Consider the following 15,461-nt stretch of genomic DNA (forward strand, 5'->3'; position numbering starts at 1 on the left):
TAGCATTTTTAATCTACTTTTCTCTGTGATGCTTTGACTGAAAACAATGCAGCATTTCAAGAGAATTTAGAAGGTCATTTTGTTTTGAATGAGAGACGTTCTCTTCTAACATAAATCATGAAACTGAGCACGAAGAAGCAGGAGGTGGCATTCAGGTCTCAGTATTTGCAGCAGCAGCACCTGGGTGGGCACAAGTTCAAACTCTCAGCGTGGCTTTCACCTGAGGGCTGGTGATTCTTGTTAAATTTTACGTGAATGAACATTTGCCAGTCGTTTCCTGTGTGTTGGATTGAACACCTGCAAATTCCCTCTTGGCTGAACAAGATGGTGTACCTCTTGCAGGGAAGAAAGTAAGAGCTGGAAGACATGCTGGTGTAAACTTCATTTGTGCTGATGTCGTAGTGCAACCAGCCTTCTAAACACTTGAGGACTTCCTTGCAGAAGGAAGGTGGGACAGGCTCATGGTCTGGGCACATATATCTAGTTCTGGACATTACAGGGCCTACCATGGTCAAATTTAGATAGTCAACAGATTATACCTCTCACTCTTAACTGCTGGCTGCTAGAATGGCTTAGCAAGCACATTTAAAATAGTGGCTTTCAGTCCATGAAGGAAAAATAAGGCACTGGTCTTCAGAGATTTGGAGGGTAGATGGGTAGGTATGGGTATGGAACCTGTGCTGGGGAGTGCTTCCTCAGGGGACCTAGGGGCTGTTTAGTTAGGGATTTCTCCTCCATTTGTTGTGAGTAGATTTCTGGCAGATGAAGGAATAATTTTTTTGCTCTTCATCTCTGCATTTTGGTAAGTTATTATTAAATGCTTAACTGTCATCTACAAACTGAAGATGACAAATCCTAAAGACTTAGGCCTGACACTTCCAAAGGTATGGTTAGCCCAGATTCTCCTTGAGGCCCAAAGGGATGTGGGGATAAAATGATTCTGGATCCAAATGCCTTCAGGACAGTGCAAAGTCTGTTCACCTGTAATGTTCCAGTGACTTCAAAGATGCTGGTCAGTACTTCAGTTTCACCTTCAGAATGGTAAGTGAATAAAAGGGGGAATTATCTTAATGACACTACTTTTTATTTCTACTATAGATTTTTTTTTAATGAGGTCACATGAAAAGAAAAAAAAACCGCATTATTTCTTGAGCAAACACTTGCTGCTACTTCTACCTACTGTATGTGGAATATGGGCTTTGACTAGTTTTTGATCTCTCACCTAGAGCAGCTGATTCTAAGGGCCTGAGTCTATGTGCAGTTAAACCATTTATTTTTCTCTTGCTCAGTACTGCCACCTCCCAAAGTAAAGAAAATATCTTCATTTTCAAGTGGAGATGCACAGTGGAAAGAGCATATGTTCCTACAGACAAAAAAAGACTGTTAGATTCAGTGACTTGTGTGCTAAATTTTGCTTTCATCATGGCTGTCTGCTTTCTCCCTCCATCTTCTGTCTGCCTGTGGTCGGCTCATTCCACAGAGTGAGTATCCAGAGCCACACAGCAGCTACAACCTCAGAAGAAGGGGCAGGAGGGGGGTGAAGTCTCCCTCCAGCTCTGGCAATAGACGACTTTACTGAAAGTCAATGCCATTCCCTTGCATTTATCACTGCCACTCTTGCTCTGCATATTTTTGGTATTCGCCATGCATTGTTAGCAGTGATTGTCATGTAATTAAATCACTGCTCATCACAAGAGCCTATTTTTATGCTGAGATAAGCATCAGAAGTCTGCTGCAGCGTCCCCCAGATCAATAAAGATGTTCCCTGTAGGATTACAAATAGTCTGGGGTTGTACAGGGCACTAGAATTAATTAGGAATGATTTCTCTTTTTCTTTCTTCTTTCAATACATTTTTAATTGTTTATCCATTTTCGATGGGCTTGTTTTTAACTCTGCTGTGATGGCCCAGATGCTTCTGCTCAGACCTTTTGAGTATGATATGATATCAGTTTGGGCAATACCAAATTGCTGTGAGCATTCACTATTATCATCGTCTTTCCGTAGCCATGTGTGACTGTTGCTTCAAAATATGTTTTTGAATGAGATATTTGCATCTCAGGCTTTGCACTTGAGATTACAGTTAAATCGGTTTATAAATGATTGGAGATCCAAACACAGTGGTTAACCTTCAGGTGCTACGCTGAAGATTTTGGCATTTTGATCAGAAGACCAGAGGGCAAGTGGAGAAACTTGAGCCATTTCCTGAGGAGGCATTTGCCCAAGGTCACAGAGTAAGTCTGTGGCAGAAGGAGGACTAGCACCCTGGATTATTTTGGTTTAGACTTTCCTAGTTTCAGCTATCCACTTCCCTTTGCATTGTTTTTACGTTTTCTTCTGCTTGTGTGCCAAGGTGATTTTATCATCCTCCCTGGGCCATGGTCCACAGAAGCTGTGGGCTGTCTATGTAAGACACTGTATGGTGGGGCAGAAGTTTCTGGAGAGTTTCTAAAAACAGACTGGGAATGTCCCTGAATGGATGAGGCATAGGGAAGTTGAAAGTCTTGATTTTCACTGCACTTAAGCCAAACAGCTGAGTACCTCATCCTTCTGATCCAGCATCATCAAAAATGGAAGTGGCTTTTTCAGCTGTGCTGGTGAGAGAGCGTTCGCCCTCTTGAAAGCACAGGGAAAAAGTAAATTCCTTTTAGGGAATAGAAGCAGTGTCAGGATTCCTGTAGGGAAGAATAATCACTTCTCTCCATGAAAAAGCAATGAACAGTTGAGTGTTTTGCACTTGCATTGCTGTACAAAAGTGTTGTTCTTCATGAGCTGCACCTGAAGTGCACTGAAATCAAATGCCTGTGGAGCAAAAGAGGCTTTGGATCAGTCTGGCTACTTCTATGGAAGGGATAAACAGTGGCCAAATTTGCCGCTGATAAGTGGGATGCACTTAATGCAGAGAGGATTCCATCAAGATTCAAGGCCACATGAACTTACTGGATCACAAACCAGCAGAAGGTACCTGTGCCCAGAACGTGATGTGATGCAGCTCCTGTCAGGCAGCCAGAACCCACCTGCCCAGGATTGGCGTAGGGCAGCACAGGAGAAGAGCTGGCAGCCCTTGAACATCTCTGGCTTAAAAGCTTGGTGAAAACCCTTTGAGCAAGCCTCTTCTCACATGAGCAGTCAGGAGGGAGCTCCTGCACAGACCACATTCTGCATCAGTGGCTTGTTCTGTCCTCCACTGCAGCACTGTGCACTAATAGAGGAAAGGACACCATCATTCTTGCTTGTGCCAGCAGAGCCCTGATGATTTCAGCACTTGCTTCTGGTTTACCCTGTGCAACAGAGAATTCAAGCTTGCCTCTTTTCCACTTACCAGCTCCCTCCTTCCTGGGAAGGGGCTCTGGGGGATTTTGTTTCTCCCCTGAAACTCTGCAGAGCTGCTGCTCACCACAGGCAGGGGTCTGCATAGTGGGCTTTTGGCAGCTCTTCTACTGCATATGCGTAGTGTTAGGCTTCTTTACAGGGAATCTCTTTCTAAAGTTATTTTCTGTTTTCTCATGTATTCAGTCATTTCCATCATCACAGTGTGACTTGGATTAAGGTAATTCAGAGCAGGAGACTCCTATGAAAGGTATGTTTGCCTCAGAAATTTTTACAAGAAATAATTCTTCTATTGCCAGCTTGCAAGGTCAGTTTGCTTGCCACCAGCCTTCCCATTTTTTAAGTAGTATTATTAGAGCTCAAATGTATGAGATGAATTTAACATTGCCATGAATTTTGGTTGACTTCAGATTTTTGGGGGATGGTTGGCATCCATGCTACATCAAAATGCTCAGTGTTATGGAAAACTGGATTACTTAACCAAAGGGGGAAGTATACTGAGATTTTCAGTGGGCAATTGTCCTAAATCCAGCGAGCACCATCCCAGTCCTGCTGAAGTCAGTGCAACTCTCCCATTGTTCTGAAATTAGCCCTGGACAGCCTTGCTGGGTGGTGACCTCTGTGGCAGTTGCACGGTCTTCTCATAGATAATCTGCAAATTGCCCATGAACCATATGTACAAACGTGTTTGGTATGGTGCTAATTTACTGGCAAGGTCTGGGTACACGAATCCAACACTCTGCTTGGGGGGAGTGTCAGCAGTGCCCAGCAGCCAGTGTAGAGGTTTGATTTCTGTGCAGCATGTCGGGGATATCTGAGGAATGGGCTCAGCCTCCCTTTCACATGCGTTTAGAGATCTCCAGCCAGGCCAGAATTTGCCAGATGACAACGATGGGGAAGGCATCAGAAATATTTCTGTAGATATAAACCCTCCACACCCCAAAAGAAATTTATCTAGTTCATGCATGGGTGTTACAAAAACCTTGTTCAGGGCTACAGGATGTGGCTGGACATTATCAGTCCTGTGTTCCGGCCGAGTTTATTTTGGGGTGGTCGGAAAGGAAATCCTAGTGTAGAGGAGGGCGAAACATTTTTGTTGAACTGATGTGAAAAAGAAAAATACCTGGCCATTTGGAAGGGTTTGAACTCTTAGCATAAGGCTCTGGGAGATGGATGAATGGTCAAAGGGAGGTGACGGGTGGGTCAGAGGTCCGATGGCATAACTCATCACTGTGAGAAGTCCCTATCTCACAGTGAAAGTCTAAGAACTGGCTGGCAGCAGCGTGACCCGTAGCAGCTAATTCATCAGAAGGATTTCCCGTCTGAATATGCAGATGTGTGCACAATTATTTTACCTATCTTCCCAAACAGAGCCCGTGTCCCTGCACGCTTAAATAAATCTTGGCGCTGTCCCTTCCAGAAGGCATTTTGGGTTCAGCCTGGTTGCCTGCATCCTGAATAGTTTTGTTCAGCAGAGTCCTTGCAAACAGCCCGTCTCCTCTTCCCTTTCCGCTTCCCCTTCCTCCTCCTCCCATCCCACTGCAATCACTGCTGCCCAGACCCATCCTTCACTTGCACAAAACTGATTTCTGTTTATGGAGCAGCTGGCAGCAGCAAGGCTCGAGCACTGAGCGATGACTAAGAAACAAGCCCACTTTTCCCTTAGCTGTCAGGAGCTTTTAGAAATAACACCCTCCTCTGAGGAAGTCAGAATAGCAACAGGAAAATAAGTAAAACCTATTATAAAACAGTTGTCCAAGAACTTAGGCACGGCGCGGGGTAGAGATCAATATGCTGTGAAGGTTAAATCTATTTTCACACTGTGTTCTATTTCACAGTTTAATGGTGTTTTAATGTGTCTGTCACTGAACCCCCTTCATGTTATGCAGGTAGAGCCTTTACAAAGGAGAAATAACATTGGCTTTACAAGCTTCACAGTAACATCTTATTTACCAGCTGAGATCTGACGCTTTCCTCCCTGGACGTATGCCAGGGCTTGACTATTTTAGTTTACTTATTTTATTATTTTATTTTATCTTATTTTTGTTTTATTTCACTTTATTTATTTATTTATTTAATTTTTATTTTTTTAGAAGAGGTAATATGGTGTTGCATTTACAATAATTTTTAGATGGCTTTTGGGGAATGGCTGTAAGGATTGGAGCAGTAGGAGCATGTGTGTGGCTGTGCAGAAGGGACAGAAATATCTACTGCTGTTTATACAAGCTAAATACATGGAGGATATGCAGCATTCCTACAGTTGAGTTTGCATCCAGTACAAAATGGTTTCAATGGTTTAGCTTGAACTTGGCTGATGCTGGGATGTTCCATTGGGCTTGGGAAGAGCATGGAGGGCAAAGTAAAGATTCTGAAAGAGGATGAGGGAGAAGGAGAGTTGATTTCAGCCTGTGCTAGTGGAAAGGATGAAAGGGGAGGGAAAGAGAGAGAAAGGGAGCAAAGGCCAAGAAGGAAGTGTGTTATAAAATCCAGGGTATGTGTAGTGCTAAAGCACACATACAGAGCTGTCTTCACTGTTTGAGATGAAGAATTTTGTATTTCCAAGGCTCAGCTCGCATCCTTTGTTTAGAAGATGAAAAAGGAAAAACCCCTGTCTTGCTTTAATTATCTCTTTTGAACACCACCTAGGCAAGGGAGAGGCTGGGATACCCTAGTCCAAGGGTACTGCTGGTTCAGGGCTTCCGATGTGGAACAGGGCAGGCAAATGCTGTGTGTTGGTGTTGGTGTGCTGACCTGCTTGGTGGGGATGCTTTGACAAACCTCCCACTGCCTGTGGCTGAGCCAGCAGCTGGACACGGCCTCTGGCCATTTACACCCCCCTGCAAGGAGTCGGGGCTGCACACCAAGTTATTTTCTCCCACTGATGAGTCTGGGAGAGCCGCAATCGAGCAGCTTCTCTAGTTTTGCCATGAGCAAATCTTTGTGCCTGTGTTATCCAGAGGGACTTGCTCCAGACATCCTCATATTGTAGTTGATGTGTGGAATTGCAGGAGGACAACCTGCTTATGCCAGTGGCTTCTCTTGGGTGATCTCTCTCCCATCTGTGCCCTCAGCAGCTCCCTCACATTGCTGGGAGAGCTCTTTCCTTTGCCTTCTCACCTCCCTCATCTTTTGCTCCCTCCTTTGCTCTTTACCCTCCTCTTCCTTTGTATCACAGCCAAATGACTTAACTCTGCTGAACCTCCTGGGAGGGGTAGGCTGTGAGAAGGGAATGCATCAGAGAAGGAGATATAATATTAAATCTTAGGAGCAACTTGTTATAAAGCTCATGCTTTCCCTCAGCCTTTGCTCTGCCTGGGTCTGCTGAGGGCTGGTGCTTGCTGGAGTGTGAGTTTTTAGACTTGCAGAGCATTGACTTGGCTTAACCTGCGTATCCCACTGCAGCAGAAGTGTCTGCAATGTGTGTTTTGGCTTTGGTGCACTGTGTGCTCTGAGTTCATCTCTTCCCCCCTTCCGCTTTCCATTGTTGGAACAACAATCTTCTGCTGGATGCAGAGCTCAACCAACCCTGTATTGTGGGGCCAAAACAAACTCTCTGCTAGCGTGTTTTCCATCCTCCACAAGGTAAAATACCAGTGCTGAGAGCAGCTGCCCCCCTGGTGGGAGCCTGTTGTCTGAAAATCCAATGACTGACTTCATGGGGCAAAACTTTGCCTCAAGCAATGCTGCTGAGAAATGAATTTGAATCCTTTGGAGCTGAGGGATCAAAGAGTTTGAACTAGTGGGTGAGGGTGACTCACCTTTGGAGGAGTTTTCTCCTCAACCACTGGCAGCCACCAAAGTGCAGCCTGTTGCATTAAAACATCACAAATACTCTGGACAGCACAGCACTTACTTTATCCACATTTTCCAAGTGGATGGAAACCTCCAAGAAGGCCAGAGCCTGGGGACAGAAAACCTTGGGGAGACAGAGTCCCAAAGGACTGCCAAAAATAGATTCAGTCCATTTTTTTACCCAATTTTTCAAGTCCAAGATAATTAAGGAAGGTGGCCACCCAATAACCTTTGCTCAAAATCCATAACACATTCACATCTGGCCTTGTGTGAAATGGTTATAAAAAATATCTTTTGCTTGATAACAGAGCCTGGTGTTTGAATCTGGTGCCTTTGGGGTTTGTTTTGTTCTGTTTTGTTTTTTTCACTGGCCTTTAACTGTTTAAGAGCTACTTCTCCTACTTCAATTGTTAGACCAAGTCCACAAATATCTGAATTACAAACTTGAATGTACACTTTGAGTATTTTCTGGGGCTCATCTGCGAGGTCATGTTGGGAGCAGAGGATGGTGGCAGAGAGAAACTTCAGAGATCTAAACAGCTCCTTGGAAAGAAATGAGTCTGGTTGCTCACAGACTGAGGGACAAGAGAATTACTGAACATCAGCCAGGGCAGAGGTTATGTTCCTGTCTGGAGAGAGAGAAGGATGCAGGTTTACTGTCATGGTCCATAGAAATGAATGGCTTTTGAAATATAATTTGTATTTTTCTTCTACTTATTCTGTTCATTAAGCTTGGGAAGTATTATTCAGAACTTTTTCAAATGAACGTTTGAAAATGCTAAATGTTGTTCACATGGAGACCTTGTCCTGGTGGATTTTTATGGGCAACCTGAGATGTCATGGTCCTGAACTCTGAGGAAAAGAAGTTCTTCAGAAGTTCATAACCAGTTCCACTTGCACCTCATATAATTTCCATTGGATTCTTACCTGTGGAGATTTTGGGCTTCTTGAGTATATTTTTGAAATTCTGTTTCTGATACTGATATTCACTTATGGCTGCTCATAGTTTTCAAGTATCTAAAATTTCTTTACTTCACATAAATTTCTCTCTGTGTAAAATTGACCCTACAAAACACCCAAGAAGCATCAGCACCGTTGAAGCAATTTAAGTGAATTCAAATAGCTGAAAAACTGTTTAAAACCCTTACCTGGACCTAATATTTTGTGAGATTTGGTGGAGAATATACATTTCAGATACTTATGAGAAGAAAATCAGTTCATAACCTGATAGTATCAGTGCATAACCTCACAGTAAGTACTATGATACAAATTTATCCATTGCTCTGAAATGCTGAGACCTTTTTGCCATTTCTAAAATGGAAAGTGACAAATTTAGTTGTATGTTTTTTTACATCTCCAGCTATGTTTTATTGCAAGACTTTGGAAAATATTTTGTAACAGTGCAATAGTTCTGACAGTAAGTCAAAGGAAGATATCATAGAAAAAAAAATTCTCAACAATTATCCTTCCCACCCAAACCTTTTCTTAGAAGCAGTATTAGAAGATTTTAATGGTGTTTTACTCCCACCGTTGGCAAAAATAGTTTTTTCATTGATTTGAAGGGAAGAAATGTTTAACCCCTTAATGTTTGCATTAGCAGAGAACAGTAGTTAAGTCATTAGTGGATTTTGGATTGAAATGTAGTTATAATAAATAAGCCTAGCTCCTTTTAACCTAAATTGAGCAGCTCAGAGTTCACTGCAGTTGAGGTTCTCATCCTCTGCTTGCACACCCCTCTAAAAAATCTCTGCTCAGGTGCCATCATGATGCAATGAAAAAAAAATGATCCACTGATTATGAAGAAATTGCTACACTGTGCTGCAGGCAATGCAGAGGCTGAAACGTGATAGTCCTGACCCTGACAGTGCCGACGGGAAGCCAGGAGCTGTCAGAAAGGTCAGGATTTCAATGACGTGTCTGTGCATTTCCAGTGCTCGCTGCATTCCCTTCTCCTGCTCTGTTCTTTCCTTTCCTTGTTCCTCTGGAGCAAATGCATCCTCTCAACAGACCTTTCCGGACAAACAAATAGTAAATAAATAAACGAGAAAAGTTTCAAAGTCAGAAATCTCCTTCAAAGCCTTATAGAAGGAGGTATATTTTGGAGCATGAAGACTATTCTGGATCACTGAGTTCTCTCTCTCACAGCTCTCCTTTCTATGCTGAAAGTCTTGCACCTTTTTCTGAAATGATTTGTTAATGCCCTTCTCCTCCTCTATGCACCTGCCAGTTCTCACAGATGTTGCATAAAACGACACATTTAAAAAGTGTGACTGACCAGGTTTGGGTCTGAAATTTGCTCCACTACATTTAAAACTCTGATTTATGACTGCAAAATTATATCAAGTGCAAATTAGATAAACTCAGGATACCAGTTCTCACCTGAATTTCAGCCTTAGCTGAAAACATCAGCTAACATTATCTAGACTTGTGCTGAGAGAAGTCAGTGTAGGCTGCAATATCCATCTGAGGAGCTGGATATGTAGCAGGGTTAACTCCTCCTGAAATGGGTCTGACCAGCTGGCCCACGGTCACACAAGACAACTCTAACATGTCTGGGGAACAAGTTGTGGTCTTCTGTAATTTTTTTCCACATTCAGTCTTCAGGTTAAGCTGAGACTTCATTCTGTTGTGGTCCCATCTTACAGCTCTGCCACATGATTCCCACATGATTAACAGTGATGAGATTCTGCCAGGAAGCAGGTGGACCTCACTCTGACTGGAGAAACTTTTATCCTGCTGGTGAGTGCCCTGTATAATGACGTGTGTGTGATGACATGAAAGATCCTATTTTTATCCCTTACTTTTGTCCATTTCTGCTTGCTTCAGAACTTGGTAATGATTGCAAAGCAGCAGCTGGGGAAACAGGCACATCTCCTGAGTAATATGAGGGGGATTTTAAGCATTGCTAAAATCAGAAGAATCAATGGGCCAATCTCGAAGAACTCAGGTGCAGAACATCAAATGGCCAGTAGGATTTAAAATGGCCATTTATTCCAAGAGCTTGTAGCCCTGCTTTTGAATAATTGTACCTAGATGTAACATCATGGTTTGAGGGAGAAATCCCACTCATAGAAGGAGTGTTAATAAATCAAGTAAGCCAAGGGGTGTGGGGAAAGCTAATATCTTTTATTGGACACACTAATCTCAGTTTTGGACAGGGAGACAAGCTTTCAAGTGTTGAAGCCTGTTGTCAGGTCTGAGACAACATGCTGGTTGCAGCTCTCCAATTCAGGATTGATGATTTCTGATTGTACTTCAGCAGATAAAACCACTACCTGCACATCTCTTTTAGTGGGAGTTTCTACTGGAAACACAGTTCTCTTCTTCCGTTAAATTCTTTAAGAATGAAGAATTATTCGCAGCTGCTGGATTATGAACTGGACACAGCAACTGCAGGCACTGTATAGCCTGAAAATGAATGTAACTTTGACTTTCAGTTTGTTCCTTAGCAAACTGGCCGTGTGTTTTCCCAGCAGGATTGCTGGAGTGTAAGTGCCCACTTTGTTCTGGCCCAGTGTAATCTGCATTTCTAATTAAGACTATTCGCACTGTCGAGTGCAGATAGCAGAAAGGATGCCTTGACAGTGGCACTCACTGCTGCAAAGGGTTGGGACACTTTTGGTTGTTCTGATCTTCTTTCCGTCTCTGGGGGTTTCCCCATTTAGACACTGAGTGTTTTGATAGAAATGGCTTTGTGTTCTTTTAGGTCTTATTGTTTTGGGGTAGTTCAGCACCTTGTAAGGCTGGGTCTGCTGCTGGAACTTGGCATTCATATTCCTTCACCTTAATGATCCTTCCTTCTTTGAGTCCTCCATGGTTTGTTCAGGGGCTGAGCTGAAGCATCACTGTTTTCAAACCCAGAGTTTCTTAAATTGCTCACTTCTGAAGTTTCCAGTCCTTGTTTTCTTATCTCTTTTGGAAGCAGAGTTAGATTTTGAAACTCCTAAAACAGGTTATACTTTCAGCCTTTCTTCTCATCACTTCTAAACACATTTTTGCAAACACTCTTTTCTTTCACCTTACACCTCACTTTGAGGTTCAGCTTCTTTCAACCACCTTGCCACCCTTTCTTCTTGGTACCTCATCAGCTGGCTTTGGCTCTGATGTTTGCTGCCAATGTACCACACTCCTGACGAAGCCCCAGGTTGGGTGAGAGTCATCCAACCTGCCCCACTGCTTAGGCTGGTTACCTCTGGTTTGGGAACTGCTCAGAGATAGGAGAAAATGAAGTGGTAGCTGAATTTCCAGAGGTGTGGATTATCAAGGGAAAGGTTAAACACACCTGGAGTGTGGGTTGTTGATAATTCCTCAGAGAATTTAACAAAAGAAGTGGTTCTGGACCAAAATTAATTGTAATTGGAAAAGAGTTTCCAGTGGCGCTTTGTTTTTCTTTTCAATTTTCAAGGCACCAAAATGCTTTAATGGGTTTAAACACCACATTTCTTCAAGTTGTCTAGGGAAACTGAGTCTGGCTGTTAAGGGTTTTTTTCTATACAAAAGTAAACTTGAGATAAATTGTACTGTTTATTTTCAGCTTTACATTTCCAGTGCTGAGAGAACAAAAGCCTTAAAGATGCATTGGCAGAGGAGTACACCACAACCTCCCTGTGCATTCAAATGTGGGACTTACAGGAGAGTTCGTTTTGGGGTTTGGTTTAGCTCTGGAGACTTCTGCTGTTGCTGTCAGTAAAGGCATGACCTCCAACATTAGGTCGTGGTTTCACTTCACAGAGCTTTTCTCCTATGACAAATTTTTCTGAAACCCCACTCAGTCCTTCCCAAGTACATCATCCAACATGGCATATCCTAGTGTTCAGAAGTTGCAACAGGTTTGTCTAAATCATGGATTGCTTTAAAAAAAGCAAGGAATTTCAAACTCTGTGGGTTTTTTTTAGGCTTCCTCTCGCTGCTAAACCTTTAGCAGTCCCTTTTTTCTATTATTCATGATTTCTCCACTCTTCTCATAATAAGAGGTTCATACTGATTTTTGCTTTTAGAAGTCAGTGCTAAAAAAAAGTAATTAAAAAAAAAGTCAAAATATCAATAGACTTGTGATATATAACCACAAGACTTGGCAATACTTCATTTTCCTTCAAATTTAGTGTCTTCTGTTCATACACAGGTTTTCTCAGTTTTCTTTTGCTTGAGGAAACAGTCTGGAGCTTCTGGGCAAAATATAGAAAGAAGAAGATAGAATAGTGGACCATTGCTATAACTGGGGAAACCTAATTTTTGTCTGAGTCCATCAGTGAGCCAATTCTGGATGGATAGAGAAGCTTGCTGTTGTGATCAGATGCAGAAAGCTGGAATTGGGATGTGTAACCTGAGAGCTCCTCTGTATGAGAAGACAGGAGACATAACTTGAGGGAGTATTCAGAAAAGAGGTAAATAGCCTGTGAAGTGGTTAATCTTTGTCCTGTTTGGGCTTTTTTTTTCTATTCATTGTTGTATTGCTCTGTCCATCCTTTGTTTTTTTTGCACCTGAGGTGTGCCAGGCACAGCACCATTTGTACCTTTCATGGTTCCCTCTGCCTCTGGCCTTTGGCACTACAGTTTGCAGAACCTCTTGGTGAACAGGATGAGAGACAGATCCATTTCAGTCATTTCTCACCTTTTGCCTCTTCCCGTGGTCTAAAATTCAGCAGGATCTCCTCCCTGGTGTGATTCATAGCCCGGAAGACAGGAACACAGCTGGAGGCTGCAGTATGCAACAGGTATGAAAAGGAAGGGAGATATTTTGTGCTGCTGTTGTCATCAAAAATAGGTCTGCAAGATCAGTGATGGAAACCATCAAGATTAAATACAAATAAGAGAGAGCAAAGGTGAATCTTACGCTTTGGTTAGCCACAGAGAAATAAATGTTAGGGACATACACATGCTTCACAGATAATCCCAGCCTGTGACATGCAGCTTTTCCTTTTCAATAAAATCTTAAAACAATAACAAGTAAAAAGAGAATTTCCCACTTCTCTCAGTCATTGCAGAAGCCCAAACCAAGACATACCACCTGTGACCCTCGGGCTAGGGAGGTCAGACCTGAGCAAGTCTCACCCACTGTGCTAGAACAGTGAGAGCCCACCTCCCTTGCCCATCACAGATGGCAGCACTGGAAGCATGGGGGTAAAGAGCTTTGAGATCCTCTGATTGGGAAAGGTCAGGAGAGCATCGCCGTCTCTTTCAGGAGCTCCAACACCAAGGGGAAAAATAAATCACACAAAGCTTAAATAGGAAACCACAGCTGCTGTCAGATTAAATCTGTTACAAGTGCATTCCACTGCCTCGCTGAACAGTGTTTTATTTCACACCTCAAAATGTGAGGCCCTGTGCCATGGACTTGCTCCTTTTTCCCTATTCCCCCTAGATGACTTAACAAGCTGAAAGTGCAGCTGGAAATTAATGCTTCCTGTCTTTTTAAATAATGTGACATTGAAATCCCAGTATTTAATGCGTTGGCATTTAACATGCCACAATATTTCTGTTACTTTGCACTGGTTGGGGTGCAGAAGTGTTATTACAGCTGTTCTGAAATTCTGACAAAGAGGTGCATTTCTCTCTTCTTTTTTTTTCTTTTTTTTTTCCTTTTTTCTCTACTCTGTCCCACCATAATTGCTTTTTGCTGCATCTCTGAACCGTAACCATGGCGATCCACCACATTCATCAGAGGACCCTCTTGTTGTTTTGCTTGTGTGAATGTAAGAAGGGAGAAAAAAAAAAAGAAAAAAGGAAGAAGAGGCATAAAATATTTGCAGAACTTTCCAAAAAAAGCAGATTTTTCTTTTTTTTAATCCCCTCTTTTTTCTTTTTTTTCTTTTCTTTTCCTAAGGACAGAAGCTGCATTGGAGAAGTGGCCTGGCCAAAACACCCAGGACTTGTTCATAGCCTAAAAAAGGGAGAGGAGGAGTCTGGGTGTGGAGGTGTCACTCCTTGTGGAAAACAGACTTTGATAACTGGAGCTTTCAAACCATTCCCCCTTGAAGGGAGGAATTGTCATGTGCAGAAGGGGCAGGAAAGGTTGACCCTTTTCCATTTCTGTCTCATGACAAACTGGTCCTTGTTTGGAGAACAAGTTCATGCAGAACATCATTACCATAAATTCATACTGTTTCTGACCGGGGAAGGAGAAACTGCTTGGATCTGGACAAAGATTTGGAGCTGCCCCTTTCTGAGTTTGCTGGGTACATGGTCTGTTACTGGTGCTGTGCATGGTGAGGAGGGAGAGTTGTCAAAACCACTGGCTATTGTGGGACAGGCAGGAGATAAAGGGGAAAGGGAATGTTCTTGCTCTGAGATGTTTTTCAGCATCTGGAACTTCAATATACTTCTCTTTCACAGCTTCAAGAAGTTTTGAAAATCAGCCTGGAGACTTTCATGTTGAGAAACTTGGGCAGTTCATCTTTGCTCATGTCCTGAAGCTACTTATAAGAGATGGGAAAGCTGTCTGACATTCAAAGTGACCTTTGCTCAACTTTGCCCACCCAGTCCATCACTGTTGGTGGACTCTCCAAGACACAGGGAGAGAAAAGACAGTAGTGGTTGTTAGAAGGTCTTCCTGGGATCCTGGGCGTGGTATAATTTCCAGTGTCCAGTCTGTCACACGAGATAGCTGGAGATGAAGGTCTAGTGTCCTGTAAAACCTGGCTGGCTTATCTGTAGAAGTGAATTGTCACACTGTAGAGGTAATACAGCTCATTTTCATGGAGCAGAAACAACTAACTGATATTATTTTGCTATCCTTCGACATGACAGCCAGGAACAGAGTGATGAAGCAGCTGTGCTCTGGATCCTATGGCAGCACTCACAGGGTGATTTTGAGAGATTTCCTAAATGTCCTTGCTGTGGCAATCAACTGTGGCAGTACCCAGTTGTCTTATAAAGCAGTAGCTCTTGACATAAAGCTTCATCTGAATGAATAATTGCGTGTCCCAAGGCTGTAAGTTGTTATAAGCAGGGACTGGGCTTTGTTTTGGCTTTACAGCATTTGTCACAGGAGCTCTGGTGCCTGGGACTTTAGTGCAGCAACAGGCTGGTGCAATTCACCCTAAACCCCAGTATGAAACTCCTTCACTCTGAGTTGTCTTGTGTTCCTGCTCTGTCTTGGCTGATAGTGCTCATCAGCAATGATTGTGGAGCTGTGACAATTAGGGGAGCTTCTGCTCCTCCTCCTTTGCTCTCCCTCAAACATCTACATGCTCTCTACCTTCCTCAGCAGTGGTTCTGGTGGGTCAAAACCTGTGTGCGTGCCGTCTGTGCCCCAGTTCACAGACTGGGATCTCAGCACAGACCTGTGTCAGGGGTTTCATCCAGCTCGCTGAACCATGCTGGTGCTGGCCGAGGCAGGGGC

Source organism: Pseudopipra pipra, chromosome 12, assembly GCF_036250125.1.
Source record: "Pseudopipra pipra isolate bDixPip1 chromosome 12, bDixPip1.hap1, whole genome shotgun sequence".
Lineage (NCBI taxonomy): Eukaryota > Metazoa > Chordata > Aves > Passeriformes > Pipridae > Pseudopipra > Pseudopipra pipra.